Here is a 21,806-nt window from a genome sequence, read left to right on the forward strand (position 1 = left end):
TATACATGCCACAAATGACACAATATCCTACTCAGTATCCATTGCATGTAGGAATAATCTCATGTCCACCCACTGGTGGGATCTTGGATTGAGTCCAGATCTGACTGTGATGAGGGCTCTGCATGAGTAGTTCTGTGACCTACTAGCTTCACTTTCTTTGGTTACATAGTCAGTAGTGAGATTGCTTTTTAAAATTTTCAGGGTAGACAACCTTTATTGGTACACATTAAGAATGAAAAATAGCAAAAAATGTGGTGGGGGTGTGGCTTCAGTCATTCTGGAGGCCAGCTTCCCCAAGGAGTTCCACTGATATGCCTGGCTCAAAACCAACTTGGAGGAGAACCAAATCAAATGCAATAGTTAGTTTCAGTGTTGACCTTCTGGAGATACTGATTCAGTTCTCTTCCAGCTTGGTTTGTATCCAGATTCATGGAAAAAGAAACTCTGCTGGAGGGAATGTATACTGGTGCAACCATTATGGAAATCAGTGTGGAAATGCCTTAGAAAACTAGGACTGGAAATCCCATTCAAAACAGCTATTCTCCTACTAGGAATTTTCCTGTAGGACCTGAAAACATCATATCATAGTGATATATGTGTACTTGTGTTTATAGCAGCACAATTTGTGATAGTCAAATCTTGGAAACAACCAAGATGTCTGTCACCTGAGGACTGGATGGGAAAGATGTGGTATTTTTATACAGTGGAGTATTACTCAGCTATAAAGAATGATAAACTCGAAATCTTTTTCCCCACAGCCTCTCCAACATTTGTTGTTGGTTGATTTCTTTATGATAGCCATTCTTTCTGGGGTGAGATGGTATCTCAGTGTTGTTTTAATTTGCATTCCATGGATGGCTAGTGATGTGGAACATTGTTTCATATATTTATTCCCTTCTTTAATTTCATCCTCTGAGAAGTGTATGTTCATGGAGAGAATTAAATTTGTTCTTTATTTAGCTTGATTGTTCTTGTTTTGAAGTTGAGACTGTCTGAGAACAGGATTGCTACCTCTGCTTTTTTCTGAAGTGCTGGGGCATGTAGTATTGTTTTCCATCCTTTGACTTTCAGCCTATGAATTTCTTTATGAGTTAAATGTGTTTCTTGATAACTTCCAATTTAAATCCAGACATTGCTGGTGGCATCCAGCAGATACTCGTGCATAAGAGGTAATAAGAAGTGGGATTAAAGCTCTTGGATTTAACTAAAATGACGGAACTAGCAGTAAGGATGGGGTGGAGGGAGTTATAAAGAGGAGGTGAAAAGGGATAAGTGAAAGGGGCAGTCTAAAAGGAAGTAATGGCTTAGAGAGAAAATTTGACAAGCTCAAGCTAAACATAAGCTGTAAAGCACCTACAGAGCCTGCTGCTAAGTCTAAGCCCATGACCTCCGAGATGCTGTCAGGCCTCATGGGCATCTACTGAATCTCTTGAATTTCAGCAAGATCTGAAGCCAACCATAATCCATGTATTGTGTGAAAATCACTGCTCAAGCAGATGTACAAGCCAGGGAACAGGGAAACTTCCAAGGAGGAGTTACTTTCTCCATTAGACAGTGGTCAGAGGGTTGAACCACAGTCTGCAGAGCAGCATACAGTGGAAGATATTGCTGACAACATTAACTAATCTATTCATATAGGCTCATGTTTATTTGATAGGGTGTAGGCTTGTATGTATTGCTTAGAGTTCATAGTTGCCAGTTATGTTAACAGCAAAATACACAAATTGATGAACACAAAGCAATCCTGCCCATATTTTAAACACAAATATATGTGTATCTGGTGGCATATGCTTGTTCATTGTGGTCTTTAGTAACATATCTATTGATTACTTTGTTAGCAAAATTGTTGATGCTCATGGATTTTAGGATGATTTAAGCTTTTACCACAAATTATGGCAAGCGTTTGCCCATAATGTCCAAATTACTCAGTTGCACAATGACCACTGCACAGAGACAAGTGGTGTAAGTGGGACTGTGTATTGTAAAAGAGGGTCAGATGAGAGGAAACTTCCCCTCTTTCTGATCAGAGGAATGGGTATATCACATGTGGTAACAGAACAAGGTGCAGAAAGCCCAGAGAACCTAGACTGTGACTTAAGAAGGAGCTTTTGGATGATGAACCCAAACCCAGTCCAATCCTCACCAAATCTATCTCACTCTCTTAGATGGATAAAGAAAGAAACAAACCTTAATTCAATAGGACACTCTAGTGCTTGATGGTGTTCACTTTCTGACATTTACAGGCAGGAGACAGAAATGGCTTCCCTGCTGCCATCCGATGAAGGGTGCTGCTCACATGGTCTGAGGAAAACTCTCTGCAAAGAGACAACTAATTCTGATTTGGGTGGCCATCCCTGAATTGCAAGCTGGGATGCTTAAAGCCCAGTTTTATAGAATAATAGTGAATTTTTGAACTCTTTTTATAAGCCAGATAGTCTTTTAGTTTTAAATAAATCATCTTATTTAATCTTTAAATTGAATCTATGAAATAAATTTTATTAGTCTAATAAGATGAGAAAAATAAAGCTAAAATAGCTTGGTAATTTCACCAATGTTATTCACCACTGAAATTTAAATCTACACCCTGAATTACACTGAAAAGAATCTAAGTTTAAAAAATTAATTATTGTTTGGAAGCTTTCAATGAATGTATTACCTCAGACAGAACATATACTGTACTACTAGATCCTACCATGCTATGTTAGACATGGAATATACTGACCAAAGCTTTAGGCAATTCTAGGAAATCGTGTGAACAGGTATCACAGTAAAGAGTGGCATTAGGTGTCATTACACATTGATATAAATAAGTAACAATGGGGCATATGGAATTAAATTTTCTCTGCAGAATTCAGTTTAAGTCAGAGATAACAGCTCTCTTTTTGCCTACAGTTTAGAATAAGAAAGACAGGTACGATGGCAGAGGATGCACCATGAGCCAGGCACTTGCTTAAACACATTGTATGTGCTATTTTACTTCATTTTTATTACAACCTCAAGAGTTAGTATGATTTTTCCCTTCTATAGGTGAGAAAAATTTGGCTGCAGAGAACTTAAAGAATTTACGCAAGGTACCATGACAAGCCTTAATGATAATGTGGGCATTGCACCTGCCAGCCTGAGTCCAGAACACGTGTCCTTAGAAGTTGTGTGCAGGTAAGGATGAGCAAAGCATCAAATGCCCAGTTCTAGCCTCACACTGTGGCTAGTTTAGTTCACAGGAAATGCCTCCAAACCTCAAAGAGTCTCAAACTATCTTTTTTAAGACAAAAAAACAAAAAACCTGAGCACTTCTCAGCTCCTCACTGGCAGCTCAGCTGGGCCTCTTCATGTTCTGGTTAGTTTTCTTAGAGGTGTGGCCCCTCACATTGACCAACTTGTATGAAGCATCAGTTCCAGGGTCAAGTGTCCGCCTCTGGCTCCCATGCCATGCTCTCACCCCAGGCCCTCTGACTTGGCATCCTCTAGGTAACTTATGAGATGGCAGAGATATTTCTCTGCTGCTGGGGTGGTTCAGTGGCCTTATCCCAGCTTTCTGTTGCCCACTATCCATGGCAGGATTGACACCTGTAAGTCCCCACGACTGCTGGAATCCCAGGGCACAAGGTAGCCCTTTGCAATATAATCTCATGTTGTCTGAGTAGGTTATGGAATGTAACTACCTTTTCTAGGCATGAATGACCTGTAACTTCCTTTCCCCCATGGGGCTTACTGACTGCCCTCAGTTTGGGACACTTTTCTTCTTAGTGCAGTCCATTTGCAGACTTAGGTTGAGTGTTTCTTTGCAAATTCTTAGGCCTTTTGTGAATTAGGGATCAATATGTGCCTTGGCTGCCTGGATTAAGTTGCTCTATTAATAGTTATCCAATCTTTTGTGATCAGAACATCCTAGTAAGATATGCAGGATGCAGTTGGACAAAGGGATTCAGATGAAAGGAAGTTGCTGTGAGGGGAAGCACAAGGTACTGACTGTAGGAAGTGGGGGATCTTGCTTATTGGAGAAGCTTCCAGCGAGCTTCAGGCCATGTTGCAGCACTTCTGTGCCTTAGAAAAAATGCAGGGGACTGTGAAACTTGAGAACATCTATTGCTTTTAGCAGCAGAGGGCATTTTGAACACCCTGCATGTATGCAGGGAGGTGTTGATCTGAGATAACAGTAGAGACATCAGAAGCACAGGCTAATGGGTCAGTGAATGCATTTCTCTTGGGGAAATAGGGAAGCAAATACCTAGGCTTATATCAGGTTAGGAGATGAGCCACAGAAAAGTGTGCTAAGAAAGAAAGAAAGAAAGAAAGAAAGAAAGAAAGAAAGAAAGAAAGAAAGAAAGAAAGAAGACAGGCTGATCAGTGGCAGGACATAGAAGACTGGATGATCCCCTAATACCATGAAAGAAAAGGAAAACGGTCCCTTGCTCAATTCCAGAGGAAGGCCAAGCTCTGTTTGACCCCAAACCTTGGTGGGCTTGAACCCCCAGCTGGAGTGGAACAGAGTCCAGGACTGAATACTTCTCCACTCACACTTTCAACCCATTTTCTTCCATATAAACAACTTCCATTTCCCACTTCAAGCTTTGAAATTGAACCAGATCTTTCTGAAATATCTTATAAATCTTCTAACTTTCCCTTCTCATTCTTCTATCCTTGTTTTGGTGTTTTCCTAGGAAACATTTTCCCTGAATGTACGATTTATGAATATTTATTTTAAACATTTTATAACTATACTATCCTTGAAAACACTTGTGATTTCTCACCATGATCCTCCCCATTTCTCCACATCTTTTTCTTCAGGGTGAACATTTCTTCTTGGGTTACCCAGCTCACCTCAGCCCTGGGCCATCTCCTCTTGGAGGTCATCATCTCCCTCTAATTGCCCTTTATAACTCAATGCCAGGATAGCATCTCCCATCTTCCTCTCTTCTACACCTCTTTACTAAATATCAAATTAAGCTACCTGAATAGAACAGCTTACACAGTTTTCTTTTTTATATGCCAATCACTAGCTCTTGCTTATAGTGTTGCAAAACGTTCCAGTGAATTTCTCGGATTAAGATTGTTCCTCATTTCTTTCCCTCATTAATCTTTCATAAAATGTACTGATTAATAATTCTGGAACAAATCACTGATCATACCACTTTCCTGCTGAAACACTCAATGTTGCTGTTATCTCATCTTTATTAAATGAGTATCTATTCCTACCTACTCATTATGTATCTGGAAACCTGCAGTGGAATGAAATAGAATACTGGTAGTGTGTTCCAATGTCACTATGCGCATCCACCCTGTTGTTCTACACCCTCTTCCCACCTGGACAGTAATTTATATGTAGCAGGAAGAATATTATGCTGTTAACTCAAGATCAGGCTTCCCGTCCTTAGCTACCTCTGTGTGGTTGAGATAGTCTGGCTTTTGGAATCAGAATGCTGTTCCTTTTCCAGCACCAAGCATACCTAGGAGTTCTTCTTCGCAGAAGGTTTTCCAAAACAAGTCTGGGCTAGAAGAGTAATACTGATTTGACGTAAGGAATTATCCTTTGCCTGCCTCTTCAGAAAACTTCCAAGGTTTTTACCAGAACTGTTATTTTAATAAGACACCCAGAGCTATTCAAAGCCTTTCCGTGCTTCCCCAGGAATACTGTCGTGGTGGGTTTCCCAGCCAGCTGGCATAGTCCCACACTGTCTGAAATGAATCATGAAAGAAATTTTTAAAGAAGTTACCCAGCCACACTCCCACTGGGGCCTTGTGCATCCCAACCTTGCTAGTGCCATATGTGACTGTTAATTACATCAACGATCTGAGATTGTGGAGTTGCTGCAGGAGGAAATGCATTTGGGGGTTGGGAGGAAGAGAGCGTGGTAGGGGAGAGGAGGGAAAAGATCCTGTGATCTTTCCAGTTTTACATATATAATTAAGACTCTCTTAAATCTGGGCAACTTGACAGCTTAGGTTGATCTCTTTACCTTGCCAACTAAAATGTTCTGCAATTCCCTTGCTCAAGTTGTTGACAAGTTATTAAAATAGGGCAAGGTGCCCTCATCTGACCCGCCTCAGCCTCAGCTTGAGTCTTTGTCTATGACCCTGGGTCCTTGTCTTTGCCAGGGGAAGGTGTGGCTTTAGGAGAGTGTACCAAGTTCATGAAGTTGTGAGACACATGGCATCACACCGGCTGTACTCCTGTGCCTGGGCACCCATAGGCATGGCCTGGCACATGCAGGTAGGAGGCATGCCATGCAGAAATGCAATGGCATTCTTGGGGCTGCACAAGGTGGCTGCTGGAGATGAAGAAGAGAGAACTAGGAGAGAGGCTGTGGGTGCTGGGCTTTCCATATTTCGGCATCTTTACACTCAAGGTCAGCCTAGACCAGGGGCTCAGCTGTGATCCAGTCATCACCTAATCAGAGGTGAGTATGCAGACCTGGGTCTATGTGCTGTGCTGATGAGCTGGGGAAGGGCTGGCTTTTCCCATCCTCTTTTTTCCTGTCCCACAGCCACCTGCGTCTCAAGGTTCTTTTTCCTGCTAGAATCAAGAAACAAAATTTGCTCTGAAATTTTACTGCAAGCCTTGCATAGTCATCTGAGTTAAAGTCACAAATGTAAAAATACACATGAACCAGAGGAGTAAGTACAATACAGAATCACATGACTGTCAATAGTTGTGAGGGAGCTGCATACTTTATGGAGTTCGCTGAAAATGAAAATGTGGGGAGGGCGCTTGTTCAGAAAGCTAGCAGACACTTCCATTAAGAGAATTAAGCCAAAACCACATTATTTGTTATATCTTTCTCTTGACCTTTCACAGCATGATTAAATGTCCTTCTAAGTAGAGAAAAACTAAAAAAATTATGCTATTAGCTTGAATGCTGTCATTCATCTTTATTCTGTATAATTCTGGCTTCCAATGCAAATGGAATAGTACTTACTGGTACACAGAAGCCACAAAATTGGTGGCCTTTGCTTTGAGTTCATACATGCATGTGCGTTTCTTTTCCCCAGAATAGCAGAGACACAGAACAAAACCGGCTCAACCGATGTTTCATTTCTGTTTTTTTATTTTGTTTTTATTTTTTAAGAGAATAAACAAATAGTTAAAAAAATAGAAATGATACACAATTTCACTAAACAAAATGATAGGAATTCAACAGTGGTTGTTACTGCATATTGTTGTCTTCAAATTAGTTGTTCCGGCTACCAGATATAAGCATGCAAAATTGGTCAAAAAATTAAAACCAAGAACAAACAACTAAGCGTTCTTGACACTCACGCAGTTCCGCCAACGCTCTCTGCCTACCTCACAGCGCTGCACAATCGGTCGGCATCGAAAGGCGCCGCTCTCATCGCGGCTTTCCTCCAGGCCATCATTTTCATTGAGAGAGCCCAGCAGACAGATAGAGACAACACACGAAAGGAAAGATAGATGTTCCATGTCATCCTGGGACTCAAAGGTCTCTCCTGCCACAACAGTTCAGCTATGAACAAAGACGAGGACAAAAGAAATATACCAGAATGGGGATCACAGCGAGTGGTGGGAAAGGCACCAAGAGAACAGGAATTTTAGGGAGGAAAGCAGAAATGGAGAGCTACGAAAGTCATTGTCTTTAGCACATCACCCCCATTGAGCTTTCAACTAAAAGATCTGGCAGTCGCTTAGGTGGGAGAATTTGAATCTGTTGGAATTTGGAAAAGTATAGATGGAAGGACACGTCCAAAATAGAGCCTTGGTGCTGACAAATCAGGAGAGAAAGCTGGTCTGAGCGAGAGCTTAAGAATGCTTTCTCACTAAGGCTGAATAGAATGACTGGAAGTATTATTAATAAGAAGGGAAGGCCCTACTGTGGTGATCCCACAAGCCACGTCCGCTTCCTTACCTGTGTTGTTTAGCTCCTGAAACCTTAGCAGAGAGATGAGCTGTGCACTGTTAATGGGTTCATCTTTACTGAAGAGAAATTACATGACATAACCTGACTGGCCTCACAGCTGAGCATGTGCAGATAAATAACTGATGCATCCTGAGCAGAGAAATGACAAAAAGAGAGGTGGCTAATGCTGCTAGCGCAGTGTGGACAGAGCCTGTCGGGTGAGCCTGGGCTAATAATTCAACCCAGGCAGTTTGGGATAATGGGGATGGAAGAATTTAATAGCATGGACAAGTGAAAAGCAGCAGAAAGGTAAAAGGAAGCACACAGAAAAGAGTAAATATTGCAACCTTGCACCAGCAGTGGCAGAGGCATGGCCAGCTGGCTGTTTTGTCTATGGACTTGTTTTGTTTAAAGACTTGGTTATGCCAACATGGGAAAATCTAAGGGAATTTGTAAAACATTTAAAAAGATTGGCTTATTTGTTATAAATAGAAAGATCCTGCAAAATTAGTCCTATTTTCTCATAGCAGTCACTGATGTGAGCCCCCTTTAATGAGTTCCTGTCTTTCGGAGCTTCATAGAGTGTTAACGAGCTCACTCCATTTCCTTTATTGCCTGTCTTTATTTGGGGCATTTGAGTTATTAATGCTGAAGCAGAAATATGAATATTTTTCTGAAAAGATTGTGAAAGTGCTTTTAAGTGTATGGTAAATTGCTAAGTAAATATTCAGGTGACATTGTTGAGCTACATCCCTCCCTGCCTGTCATAGTTTGCAGACAAAAGGACCACCCGTCAGAGGGTGAGGAGCTCAGCGGCACACACCAGGCCTGTGGCACGCCTTGCGCATAGTGGCTCTTGGTCTCAGGAAACAGCAGACATTTCCTACCACAACCCTTTACTGGGGTGCTAGAGTCCTAGCAGTGGCCAAAGCAGATACAGAAACTTACAAAATATGAAGAATTTAACTGAAAGAAATAAGGAAAAGCTCCACACAAAACAATTGAAAAACAGTAATACGAATTAAAAATTAGACATGGCTGGATCAAGGAAGATGGTAAGCCAGCTGTGACAGCACAACCTTTCAGGCTCTGCAGGGACAGAATCCTGCAACCGCTCCACTCCAGTCCTTTCTATAAATGAGCACCATATTTGCATGAAACCTGCACCTGCCCTGCCCCTCCCCTGAAATCACCTCTAGATTGCAATATCACTGAGATGTCATGTAAATAGTCCTTAGATGGCTTAATGAATAATGAGGAGAAAAAGCCTGTGCATTCTCCCATACAGATGCAAGGATTTTTTAAAGTGTTTTTTTTAAAATTAAGTTTATTAGTACATTTAAAATATCCATACTGATCATTTTCCTCTTTGGGACTCTACCTGCATGTGACTCACATCATTCCTCTTTTTCCCCATCCTCTTCAATGCCTCTTCCCCTCTTCATTCACAACAGCTCTGTTTTCATTACTTTGTTTTTTCCTTTTCCCCTCCTTTCTCTCCCATGCCTCCCAGTTCTCCTTCCCAATTAAGCATTTTCTTCCTATTTCATAATATCCAGGATACATTCTGGTCTTTCTTTACATTTTCAGTTTCTCACATCAGAGAAACAATACTATGTTTACACATGTGTGTTTGATTTATTTCACTTAAGAGTATGGTCTCCAGGTGCATCTAGTCACCTACAAATGTCTTCTTCCTGGCTGAGTAGTACTCCACGGTATAATAAAGCCACATCTTCTTTATCCATTCATTGGTTGGTCAAATGTGGATGTTGAACTTGAGAATATGAAGAATCAACTGTAATCTGACCAAGAGGGCCTAAGGAGGGACAGATTTAGATATGAACAGTTAGCGTGCCCCAAGGAAGGAGGTGACAGCTCAGCTGAAGCTTGAGCTCCAGCAAGAAGGCAGCTGCAGGGGTCCATCTGTGCTGCAGAGGATGAGCAGCTGTATGCTTCAGAAACAGAAGCACCTCCTGGGGAGCTGGCAAGGGAGAGGGAAGCTGCAGGGTTTGGGCTGGGAGCTGGCCCAGTGGTACCGCCCTTCTCGGGCAGCAGGTGGCTGGAGCCACGTGCACTCCACACTGCAACATGACAAACACCACTGGCAGCAGGCGGAGGGTGGGCAGGGACTCCCGGAAGCCCCGCCCAGAACACCCCAACACCCAGGACCTTACTTTCTGGGGATTCCACGGGACAAGCACCCCCCCCAGGAGGTCCTCCCTCTCTCCTCTGAACTGGTGAGCTGAGAATTGGCTCTCTGCTGGGCTGTCACTTTGAGAGAAAAGTGCTTCATAAACAGGGCCTGGGATTATCTCACTGCTTTGCAAGATCAAAGCACTTTACAAACATTAACTAATTGAGCATAACATGCTTGGACTGTCTGTGGAGCTAGGAGTATCCCTTCAAGCTCTTTTTTCTTTCTAAAATAACCATCTACCTTTTAAACCTATGTTGACTTCTCCACACAGGTCCAGTGACAGAGCCTCTGCTTTGTCCCTCCTTCTCCACTGCTAGCGAGCTTTACTTCAGCCTGGGAACTGAGGGCTTCTGGGGGAGGTCGGCCCTTCTAGAACTGGATTCCTCCCACAGTCAGTGTTCGTGCCTTTGTGTTACAGATCTCTGCTAATTAAACTGAAGCTTTGTTCAGGAGACAGACAAGGGCTCTACCCTGTGTGGACTGATGTTCTTTGTCCCACTTTTAGAATTCAAGCCCACCCCAGTCTCTGACAACTGGCTCATGCTTGAGTTTTGTTACAAGAGAGACTGGGAAGGAGACTATGAAGAGATCCATCTTTAGGACCCTTTGTGGCAAGTTGAAAATACCAGCCCTTGCCACCTTCCCTAGAACAATTGAATCATCCTTCTGTACTTTAACCAGACATCTGTATTTTAATAAACTTTCCAGTTGCTCTTGTGCACATTTATTTGAGAACCACTGCTAGGAAAATCAACCAAAAGCTACATTAATCCAATTCCCTTTGGTACATATTTATGACGCACCTGCCAAGTATGCAAGATCCTAGGCAATTGCTGCTGAGGAAATAGAAAAAAAAAATAAAGACCTGGTTTCAGCTTCAGAAATATTTATGACAGCAGGACACAGATGAGAATGAGGAGGCCAGTGACTTTAGTGAGAAGGTAGGCCATGATAAAGACATGCGGAACACACTGACACTTCAGAGCTGGCAGGGACAATAGCCCCTGGGTTCTGAGAAATGGAGATGGAAATTTTTCCAGCTGTCAGGCTCAACACAGCCTCATGAGTGATCAGAAGCAGGGGGTCTCGAGTGAGAAAGACATAGACCCTCCTGGCGGCTCTGGTACTCATGTCGTCATCATGGACGAGCCTCCAAGCACATTGTGTTGTTTATCTGCCTGCAGAGTATGTTCCTGGCCTGGTATTTGAGATCCTTTTCCTCACAGGATGGATCTATCTGGCTTTATCTGTCTTGGTGGTCTGGGGAGGTGTCACAGTTTCTCAGACTGTCTGGAGAGAGACTAAGATGCTCAGAGCTGATGGTGGTGAGCTCAGGGTATAAGGCAGAGAGATGCTGTGAAACTGGAACCCCCTAGTTAGGCTACCATTGGCATCATAGCAATGGACGTTGTTCTTTCTTTTCTGAGAGGATGGGAGCTCCTAAGTCATGAAGAGGGACTACAAACCAATCAAACTAGCAGTCTCTTTGGTGACTCTCCCATCCTCTGATAAGTGATGACTGTCTCCCTGGACAGTATGCCTCAGGATTACATCTGCTTTGTGATGGCTGCCTCCTCACTGGAGAAAAGGCCTAGCCTTCTGAATTCCTAGGAAGGAACTGAGGTCTTGCTGCCTTTGGATAATGGTCAAAGTTTCTATGCTCAGGATTTAGAGTCCCTTGAGGGCCACCATGTATAGACAGATGTTAAACAACAGATTGCAATGTTTGATTTACATGTGACTCATTTCTTCATCACAGCTGGCCTCAATCTGTCCAGTTGAGGTCACCAGATTAGTATTCAGAAGGAGGTAGGCAGAACCTCTGGAGTAGATGTGGCTCAGCTGGCTCCACTGCATGGTCTAGGGCAGTCTCCTGAGCATCCTTTTAGTTCAGGCTTGAGTCTGGGATGGGCTGATGCAAAGGACCCTTAATGTCAGCACTCTGACCAGAGACAGTGCAGCTTTTGCAGAAACCATATTTCTACCTGGTGCTGGCTGCTGCCAGCATGGGAAACCCCTTCTTTATCCCACTCCAAAATTACTAAAGAGGCTGAATTGGATAAGCAAATGGGGAGGGTGCCAGTTGGTCGGAGGGTCTTGGGGAGACCTCCAGGCAACCATCAGAACAGACTTGTCTTCGGGAGTGTTTGGAAGAGTCCCGAAGGGCTTGAGAAGCAGGAACCACATTTCACAGTGGCTCTTTGAATATGTGTACATTTTTTGTCTTGATTCTAAAAAGGAAGTGGTCATGGAAATAAAAATAAAATAATATAAAGAGCTGCTAAGTAAAAGCAATGCATCCCTCCTTCACATCTCCCATTATATAAACCCAGAGCCAACCACATAGCATTGGTAGGTGGCAGTCCTGGTTTCCCACTATTATGCAAACACAGGTGGAGTGTTTTATTGCTGATTTTAACATGTTTTGATATTGTACAAAAATGCTCTCATTTTATACATAAATTTTTATTTTTTTCAATTAACAAAACACATGATAGCTGTCTTTCTGATTAGTTGCTTCAGATCTGCAGAGTCCCTTTCAGTGGCTCCTTAAAATTGTACCAGTACCTTGGAAGTGGTTTCATTTTCTCACTGGAATAAAGATGCTGAAAGCAGCCACTTCACAGAGCTGAGGAAAGCAGTTCACATTCAGTTGGTGACTCCTTGGGAGGCAGCTCACTCGGGCTGTGATCTTTGGGCCATTGCTCACATGTGTAAATTTGAGTTCATTGTTTTTTCTCATCTTACCTGAAGTTCAGAATCTGCAAATGGAGGTTGATAATAACAGCATCTGGTGTTGTCATTAGGATAAAGGACTTTGACGCACGTGTGTAGAACAGTACCTGGCACACAAGAAGTGCTCTGGAATGCTAGCTTCCATCTACCCATCTTTACACACACACACACACACACACACCACCACCACCACCAACAACAACAACAACAGCAACAACAACTTTCTTGTCTGCTGGATACCAACTGGAGTCACAGTGGGCACAAGCTCATCAGAGCTCCCCACTGGCTTTAGCATCCACTGCTTGCAGTCATTCCTGGGGCTACACTGCATTGCACATTTGATGCACAACCTCATATTGCCTCAAACCAAAGGGCATCCCCTTTGAATTCCAACCAAGTATGTCCCTTGCCAAAACCAAGGGCTAGAAATCCTTTAAAATGTTACTGGTTTGCCACAATACATGTTGGGAGGTTGGACTCATCTCAAGAATAAGAGCTCTAGGAACTCTCTGTACCAAAAATCAAGGGTCAGGTGGCTGTGGAGATAAGAATCTGAGTCCTTCTTAAGAGCAGAAGTCTTCAATGCTGATCCAGCCCCTAGCTGTGGCTATCCAATTTTTTTTCAGGTGGTATTTTTTAGTGAAATACCTTTCTTTCTCCATCCTTACTGATGTCTTGTCTGTGCCCTGGGATTGGCTAGGGATGGTTTTATTAGCAGATGTGTATCAGATCCAATAGGCAGAGGATGAGGTGCTAGAGCCACCTCAGACAGGTGCAGTGCTTCATTGCCTCTTTATCCAAAGAGCAGGTTATGCCCCAGGCACTCTTTGCCAAGCCAGGCCAGCCTGGTTGTGCAGGTCCCTGTCGCTGCTCCTACACACCTACACATGCAACTTCTTATTTCTGTTTTGTTAAGTGGTAGTTAAAGCGTTGGAAGAGAGACAAACTGCATCTCCTAATACCCTCCTTGGATAGCACACTGGGCTCGCAGGCCCAACAGCATGGGAGAGCAGTGCGCTGCATGGGAATGGCTTGAGGAATCCTGGTAACATCCAGATGCAGAGGAACACCTGCTAAGACCCAGGGAATGCGTACCAAATAGGTACCACCCTTTGTCAACTGATTCATCCTCCATCTCAAAGGAATGTGGCAATTTTATTCTGGATAAGGTAGAGTGTTAAGTAATTAATAAAAAAAAAATCCAAAGTATAGTTCAGAACTATATTTAGGAATAATCAATTTCAACAATCTCAGGATAGGAAAAAAGGTAAACATTTGGACATCTAGTCAATAAAGTGACACATTTTGCTGCATACAACAACAGGTCACCTGACTATACTGCTAAGGTTGGATGTGACCTATCAGAATGCACACACATCTGCGAGGAGGGCGTCATTTGACCTGTGAGTGAGCACATTCAACCGAAGGGGAGATCTTATCATAAGGCCAAGTCAATGGGCCACTCAGTGGGGTATAGCTATAGAGATAACATTGTCTCTGTAGTTGAGATTATAAATTAAGTCATTCAAAAATGAACTGAATAAAAAGCATACCCTGAACACTTACAACAATAGCATCGGTGTAAGACAAAAGGCTTGAAGTGAGGATGACTCCAGTTCACTCTTTCCAGAAAGCAACAAGGAATTTTTCTTCTGGTTCTCTTATTTTCCCAAATTAGTAATAATTAAATTCAATGCCTGTGAAAAGTCACTAAAGCATGTGAGGATTATTCCTACTTTTATATTATATGTTCAATAGAAATTAAAAGCTAGAGGAAACATCACTTAAAATGTCAGGAATGCAGTGAGGTAGGGGAGTTTATTTCTTTGGAGGGCACAAAACGTTGTTTTATTAATATGACTGAATGACTCAAAACCAGATTTGGTGCCCGAACACATAGAGATTCCATCTTAAGGGCAAGTTGGGTGGATCCTATAGCACGAGCACTCTGTTACCCCCTCTTTTCCCACTAACTTATGTTTCACCCAAAGTCTCCTGTGAAGTCACCTGTGGCCCTACACAAATAAGAAACAGTGTTGGGGATAAGAACCTAGACTGAGATGAACAGCAGTTTTTGCCTCAGCCTCACTGTCAAGCAAACCAAAACAGCAAAAACTCCCCCAAGATCTACCAAAGCTCAGCAACAAGAACGCAGGGAATGGGACCAATGTAGGAATCCACACTGGCCATGGTGTTCAGCGGTGATGATCACAGCCTCGTTTCTATTTTCAAACTTCTGCCTTCTCTGGTTTGGAGTCACTAAGCGCCTACCAGTTTGAACATGTAAGATTCTAAGCTGGCACTCCTGGACAAAGCACGTGCTTCTCCTGAGCGCACAGGGAACTTCTTAAATAGAATTTCACAGACACATGAACTCTCTGACTCCTCTGAAAAGTAACTAAAATGAATATTCAAATGAATATAGCTGATTTCTTTGTCTTGCAAAGGCATCTGAAAAACAAACGAACTCAAAACAAAACGTTCTTATTCCTCCACCCTTCCCTGCATGCAATTATAACCTGTCATACTAGGATTTTATGTCTAACTACATGCCATTGAGCCTTTAATTCACAGAACTAAAGCTTGGAGAACAGACATATATTTGTATTTTTCACCCCTTTACTCAACTCTGGGAGAAGATTTAGTGATTTTCTAGAGGTGCCAGGCATAGTCCTGAATTCTGATATTGGAAAAATGAAAAAGGTACATTTCTTGTAATGGAAAATTTAGCATAGGAACCAGAACTTTAAAGAATTGTAGTGCCTGTGACCATTAAGACAGTATTCATGGGCTAAGTGACAAAAAAGTCTGGTGCCCATTTGAAGCATGTTTTGCCTTCCTTTTCTGGAGGTAGCCCCCACTTTTCATGGCTTTGACATGCCTTACACATCTTTATATTTATGCCAGTTGGCAAACATTTTCACACATATACATCCTTGCAAATCAAAACACTTTAAGATCAGACTTTGCTGTAGCTGCTGCTACTTATTTTAACATTCGTGGACTTGCAGTTATGTCTTTGGCACACAGTACAATCCTGGTGCCACATTTGGCCATGTTTACTATCTGAGCTGCACGAGCCACAAATATGAAACAACAGTGGATTTCTAGCACTGAGTCCAGAGAATAAAATCTTTTTTTCTAAAGAACGGTAGTGATAGATACTTATCTTCATGCAGAAGTTCTGATTTCTGCTTAAGCCCTCAAGAAGAATAGTCACTGGAAATGCCTTCTCCTTGCTCCTAGCCTGGCCCTGCTTTTCATCCCTGGCTGTGGTTTTCAGATGGCAGAGCCTGGGTGGGGCAAACAAGCAGGTAAAGCTCATCTCCTGCAAGATCTGTTGGTCCTAAGCCGCCTAACTAGCAGCATTACGCCGAGTGTCGTGAAGGCAAGGGAATGGCAGATGAAACAGATGTCCTAAGAGTTGCTGCTGAACACGATGTGAACATCAGCTTTCACAGAATTAATTTTTTTTTCTTTTAAGAAAACATATTATTTGCCTGCATTTGGCAAAGAGTCAGTGAGTTCTTGCTATGACTCAGTACAGATTCTACCTGTAACTGACCGGAAAGAGACCTGGGTGGCTGAAGAATACTTGGCCCTGGGTCTAGGCTCAGTAGCTTGGGGACGGGAGTGAGTAAAGCCAGTATCCTTGCTGAGATTATTTTATGTTTTAGGGAATTTCTGTTTTCTCTGGCCACTCTTGTCACAGTTTAACTGCCAAAGCTGAGCAAAGTTTCTGACCCTCAAGGGACTCTAAAATCCAGCAGCCTAAAAATACATCCGCAAGCTGGGTATGGTAGCACACACCTGTAACCCCAGCATTGGGAGACTGAGGCAGCAAGATGAAATTAAGGAAGAATTTATGTGGAGCAGTTTAATCTTTTATTGTTGCTCTTATTTAGCAGTAATAAATGGGAAGGAAAGACACCACCCAGAGGTACAGTACTTTTAAAATTTATTTTCTTTTTCTTCCATTCTTGATGGTCGACATTCTTAAGAGCCTCAAGCTGGCCACAGCCCTGTTAATGCTCTGGGAGACATCATGGAGACCCCGTGTCTAGTCGGTGGGAAAAAGAGTTCCAGACAACCTCCTATACCAAGAGCCCTAGTGACACTGAGCAGTGATTGCCACTGAAATCCAAAGCCCAGAGCTGCTATAATAATAAAATAGTTGTACTCTGTCCAGGGTGACTTCTACCCAAACTGGGCAAAAGAGGCCTCTGCTGAGTGGTAACAAGAGGGCTTCCTTTCCAGCAGGAGAGGCTTCAGTGCCCATGTCCACCAGACATGTCAAAGTAATGGATCGAGAAGTAAAAACTAGCCACAGGGACACTGGCAAATTTTGGGCATTGTCAGAAATATTCTTTGACTTGGGAAGCTGAAAATAGGAGGATCACTACAAGTGCAATTTTTGAAGTGAGACCCTGTAGACCCTGTACTAAAATACATAAAATTAAAAAAAAATGCTTTGGAATGCATTTCTAACAACCTTTAGTTTTCTTTTCCTGAGGACTTTCAAGTTAGCTCAGTTGTCTAAAGCACCTGCTTGGGCAAACTCAGTCAGGTGCAGGGGACCATAGTGCCATCCACAGCACTATATGCCACGCCAGATCCACCCTTAAGGCAGGCTAAGCCAACCAAAAAGAAAAAAAGATTCTTTTTCTTTTCCTTATGTTCTTTATAAGCATGCTGTTTTTTAAATCTGCTTTCCGTAGTCTTTAGATTTGTCATTAATATGAACACAACATGCACTGTCTCCACACAGTCGGTAGAAGAGCTCCAGATGCTGCCAACTGCTGCATGTAAACCAGCAAAGGATTATGTGAACAGGGCCACAGTGCTTCTGTGTATGTCATCAATACACATAGCTGGGTTTTTGCTATAGTTTATACTTGGGGTGCGTTAAGCCAACTTTATTGTCTTCCACTGATTTTTTGCTTTGTTTTTGTTTTTTGGTACTGAGGATTGAACTCAGGACCTTGTGCTTGCCAGGCAGGCACTTATGCTGCTGAGCTGGTTCCCTGGCCTTATTCATGGCTTTTTTGACAAAGACAGAATAAAATAATATTGAGCCATGGAAAGACAGCTCTTCTAAACCTATAGGTTGATTTTAGCCCTGATTCTCTGCAGATATAAGAATTGAAATTATGCCCTTAGTTTTCAACTGCTAGTTCCCTCAGTTTATACAGACAGATGGCATCTTGAGTATACGATGTGTTTCCTCTATATTTCCACAGGAAGACAGGAACAGCAGCCTATAAATACCATTGTCAACTCACATCTATGCCTAATGGACTTTAAAATTGTGCTGACTGTGTACATTGCACACACTTATTGCTACACTGTTCATACCAAGCCAGTATTAATTAGGAATCTACTTTGCCTTGATTTCCAAAATAGTCATATATTTATGTTTCATCTGTTTCAGTTTTCAATTCATGTTTTCTTTTTTCTGGGAAAGAGTTCATTATTCTAAGACTTGGCTTGGATAACAGGAGTGCCAGGTAGAAATTTTCCAGAGAACTACGTACAACTAAATAGTATGTGTGATTAAATTATGAACAAATAGCTTACCTTGGGAAAATGTTCACTTTTTGGAACAGATTTTTAAAGCTTCACCCAAGGATGTTTGTTATGGGTTATGTCTTGATGTTCCCTCAAGGCTTCCTATGGTTATAAGTGGAACTTTTGCAGAGGTGGCTAAATCTAGAGCATGTGACGCTGGAGTCCATTGATGGTGCAATGCTAGACTCAAGGGCACTGGAATTAAGAGCATGAGTGCTACCCACCCTGAGTATCCTGGATAAAATATAAAGGGGCAGAAAGGGCTATTGTTAGCCCTTGTTCCTTTGCTACCTTCGGCCTGCCATGAATGTTTTTTCTCTGCAACACCCGTCTGCTACACCACCCTGCCTTGGGGCCAGCTGATTATGGACTCTGAGCCACACACACCTTTCCCCTTAACTTTGGGTGTTGGATATTTTGTCTCAGTAATGAGAAAAGTAACTAAGAAAGTGTTCATCTTAGGATCACAGGCATAGGTATGCATGTGAGGATGAGAGTTACCTTTTGCTAAGCCTTCACCCAAAGAAGAAATTAAACCAATGTTTGCCATTCAAAAAGAGATTAAAGACTGTAGAAAATCTATCTAGATGTGGGTTCATCAAATTATTGCACAAATCGATACAAAAGGTAGACCTATGGTAGGATGTTGGAGTTAAAGTCCTTAGTTCCAGTCCTGTATTTATTGCTTATTGGTTACTTAACCCTAAAGCTGAACATAGTTCATATACTAATACACATACCTTATTAATATCGTGAAACAATAGTAAGTCGTAAGTTATATGTTGTTGGGAAAATAAAAAGGAACTATGTCAGGACAGGGTTTAACACAGCCTAAACACCCAGTAAGAATACTATCCAATCACTATTGTTGGTGCTGTTGGGCGCAGGGCTGCACTGTATGCATTGCTTCTCTGAAAGCACAGTCCATGCGCTCTGTGAGCAATCCCAATGTTCCCACCCTGAGCTGCTCTTGTCCTGGCCCTCTTGCAGGGCTCCAGAGGCACGGGGGTCATTGCCTCTCTGGTTCCTGATGTGAGCCCATCCTCTCTGACCTCCGTTTTCTTTTTCTTTTTTTTTTTTCAAAATTTTATTGATAAACAGATAGCAATGAGACAGTTTCAAATCAAATCGGAAGTACAGTTTCAACAAATAATACACTGCATATATTCTTCTTAGTGGTTAATTGCTGTACAAGATGCGGACTTGTGATCCTATTTACAAACACCATTAGAACAAATCATTCTATTCACTAAGAGAATGCAACTATATATCTATCCTAACCACTTTGAATACACAGATACAAAATGGACATTCATCGGTATACCCCAATTTTTCTAAGTTCCGTTGTTGAATATTATAGGTGTGTAAACTCAGCAAAATATTCTAAAAGAGTCCAGTAACCCATAATAGCATTGGGTCTTCTGTTTAACTGGCAATGTCAGAAATTATTGACCTGAGTCCCCCACAGCTCAACATAACAACATGGCTTTACTTCCTATATTTCATCTTCATACTTTTCTACTGGATGGTTAAGACCAAGGTAAAGCAGGACCTGTGCAACAAGAGTTGTAGCTTTTTGGTCTGAGAATGACCTCCGTTTTCCATCCAGCTTCTGCTCATTTTCGAGGCCTCGGTGTAAATGTGGCTTCCAGGTGTGCGAGCTGTCTCCCCCACCCTTCTGCACCCCAACCCTGGGCTCCCTGGGGGATCTCTGCAGTGTTCCTCAACCTTCCATCATTTCCCTGAGATGCTACTATAACACAATTCCTTGTCTGCTTAGCCTGCACCACCAGAAAGCTAGCCTGTACCAGAGGACAGGAGCAAGGTGCATCCCAGGCACTCAGTGTGGTCTTAATCTTTGGTGAACAGGATTGGTAAGTGACACAGGGAGTGTTTTAAGGCCATTAGCTAGGACACAGATCTCCTTTTCTCAATGTTTAACTTCATTTGGTTCTGACTTTCAGGCCATTTAGTCCTTGTTTCATCATCTTAAGCATATTTTAAAACTAGAAAATCCACTATGAATTTGTTTTCCATTAACCAATTATTAATTACAAGTGAAAACATGTTTCAGAGGACACCAAGTTAGAAAAATAGTGTTTCACAGAAACACTTATTGCTGTGATTCAGGGCCTCCCAGATGGTCTCAAATGGCTTCCCGTCCAGGATGAAGCGTCTATGGGGTCCACAGAGAGTTCAAAGCCTGATGGTCAGCCCACCCCATCCACTGAATCATTCTGATTTTCTATGTCAAAAAAATTAGGTAAACACAGACAACATTAAATGTTCAGAATGAGGCAAACAAGCATTGAACATATCTTTTTTCCCCTGACGTGATTGTCTCTCTCAATTGAATATAAAAACAGAAAAAAACAAACCATTTCTTCAGAAGTGTTTAAGTTTATCATGGCCCAGTATATGTTGTACTTCAGCGACCCCATCGAATACACAGGCATTGTGATGATTACAGGAAATCATGAGGAGGGAACTCAGTCATTAGACCACCGCAGAGAAATTGTCCCTGGAAAACAGAAAACACTGTGGAATAGAAATCTTCAGAAAAACAGACACAAAGATAGCCAGAGGTTCATATCCAGTTACTTAAACATTTGACTCAATCACCACAAAGTGGAAACCTAAGAGAGAACAACAGGCTCTGGTGACAACCTAAGAATCTGTTTTCTGTTGTCTCTGTGCTAAGGCACAGGTGATCTCAAGCATCCACTCCTTGCAACCTCACCACCAGAAAGGCAAGTGTCCTTATGTGTCCTTAAATACATATCCACATTAATATTCTAATATCCAAACTGAACTTTGCTTAGTTTAGGCATCAAGATGAGGCTGATCTTGTAAAACATGTTTGGAAATTATCCTTCTGTTTTTCAGAAGAGCCTAAGTGACATAGAACAATTCTTTGGATGTTTGGTTTTCAATGATGAAGCATGTGGTCCAGGCTTCTCTTTACTGGGAGGATTTGCTTACTTCTCACTAAGGTCAGAATGTCCCCTCCCAAGTCTGGGCTGCCATGTAGCTATGCAGCAACAGTGTCAGGGCAGGCGTAGGACACCCAGGCTCTGTCCTCATGGCTGGATTGGTGCTGTCACTGAGCTCTCCATATGGTGGCCCTTCTTTCTCTCTGTGTTCTTGTGTTCATGTGATGTGGGTCCATGAAATGAAACAGCACAAAGGTCCTCTGCAAAGCTAGCACTTCCCTTGTACCTGTCCCCGCCTCTCACCAGTGAAAAATCTTGTGTTTAGAATCACCCACTCTGTTACATTGTGCTAAAGCATCAGAGAGCAAATGGAGACACTTGGCTTTTATTTCATTCCAATGTCATCTTGGTTTATATTTTCCTATGAATATAGTCATTTACTCTGGGTTATCCTCTGGGCATATGATTTTTCACAATAGTCTCTTAGGTTTCTTTTTTCTCTAAAGCTTCTGCTGC

The sequence above is a fragment of the Octodon degus genome, unplaced genomic scaffold, assembly GCF_000260255.1.
Source record: "Octodon degus isolate 3935 unplaced genomic scaffold, OctDeg1.0 scaffold00028, whole genome shotgun sequence".
In the NCBI taxonomy this organism is placed as follows: Eukaryota; Metazoa; Chordata; class Mammalia; order Rodentia; family Octodontidae; genus Octodon; species Octodon degus.